The following is a 1,617-nucleotide window of genomic DNA, read 5'->3' on the forward strand; positions in this document are numbered from 1 at the left end:
TGAAGATTTCACAAGAGACTTGAAAGTTTTGGAGTGGCCTGGAATGTCCCTTTTGATGAAATTGCACATGGACCTTGGGGGTTGCATTCTTTTCGACTTTGGGTCTTCCAACAATCTGTATGTGCAGTTCACTCAGGCCACTCCTTGCCACTTCCAAAGCCCATCTGGGGCTGGGCAGTGAGTAAACAGATTAAAACGTTGCAAAGACAGTTCTGGCACAGTTGCAGGAAGGAATGTCTTGAGGATAGTAAAATCGTTCTCGTGCTCTTTGCTGGCAAGAACACTAGGAACATTGCCACTGTTTTCTGTCTTCTCCTGCAGAAGCATTGCAACACAGCTCTAACCCCTGGAAGGGGGATTGGGGTCGGGGGAAAGAGAGAGAAGATTCCCCACCAATGATGGGGGCTGGAGGGGGAGAATTTCTTTCTCTGTTCTGGACAGGGAGCTCTTGCCCAAAGGGGAAGTCTCTGTTCCATACTCAAATACAGTCCTAGTGGCATTCCTGCGTGTGCTGGCAAAAGGAGAGACCCAGTTGCCAGCCTTTCCACCCACACACAGGTATTTAATTAAGAAGCGGGTGAGGCCAGGATCAGATAAGACTCAACCCTGTAAAAATCTAATGATTACAGAATCTCCACTAAGGTATAACTTTTCAACAGCACTGCCTGACCCTTGTGCTGGCTCTTCCTAGGGTGAAAACATTCCAGGTATGATGATGTGGAGCCTAAGGGAAAGAGACTCACTTCACTGCCCAATGAGAGCTCTGTGCTCATCCACGGGGTCCTTGTTTCCTGGCTCTGGAGACCATGCTCGCCTCCTCCCTCTACCACACAAAGTTTCCAGGAAGCCAAATGAACCCTGGCTGGGGCAAAGCTCCTGGTGGGCAAGACACCTATCTACTAACTCTCAAGTGCTTAGTACAGTGCTCTGCAAACGGTACGCCCTCAACAACTACTACCGATTCCACACTCATCTCCTCCCCCTACCACCGACTTTCCAGGAACCAAAGTGTATCCTGGCTGGGTCAAAGCTCTTGGTGAGCAGGAAATGAATCTACTGATCCTCCTGTGCTTAGTACAGTGCTCCTCACATGGTACACCTTCAATAACTACTGATTCATTGATTGATGAAATCAGTGAATCAACTTTCCAATTATGGAACACTCTTCATTGGCTTTTGTTCTCTATATAAGTGCAAATCAAATGTTTACAGACAGTAGTAATCATGGTACTTGAGGAGGTCTTACTATGTGCCATGCACAGGGTTAAGCGCTAGGGTAGACACGTGCTAATCGGTAGTGGAATTTGGTTCGTTTCAAGCTATAACTTTAGCACTCAGCCCAGGCCCTCTAGAGATCTAAAAAATCTGCTTCTCCTCCTCACCAACTTCATTGCCAGGATGCTCCTGACTCTTCATAATAATTCACCTAAAATGGGGTCTGTCTGTGTTAAGTGGACCGGTCTTTCTGAAAGGGATATTCCCGATTATGGTACCATCGAGAGGACTCTCACTAGCCCCACAATGGGGGGGTTGCTCCACTCAAGTGGCTTAGAGGCTCACAGAGCCTAGAGTAATCTACCCTAATCACTCAGTCAGTCAGTTAATAGAAGCAGTGTG

This window comes from Tachyglossus aculeatus, chromosome 9 (assembly GCF_015852505.1).
Source record: "Tachyglossus aculeatus isolate mTacAcu1 chromosome 9, mTacAcu1.pri, whole genome shotgun sequence".
Classification (NCBI taxonomy): Eukaryota; Metazoa; Chordata; class Mammalia; order Monotremata; family Tachyglossidae; genus Tachyglossus; species Tachyglossus aculeatus.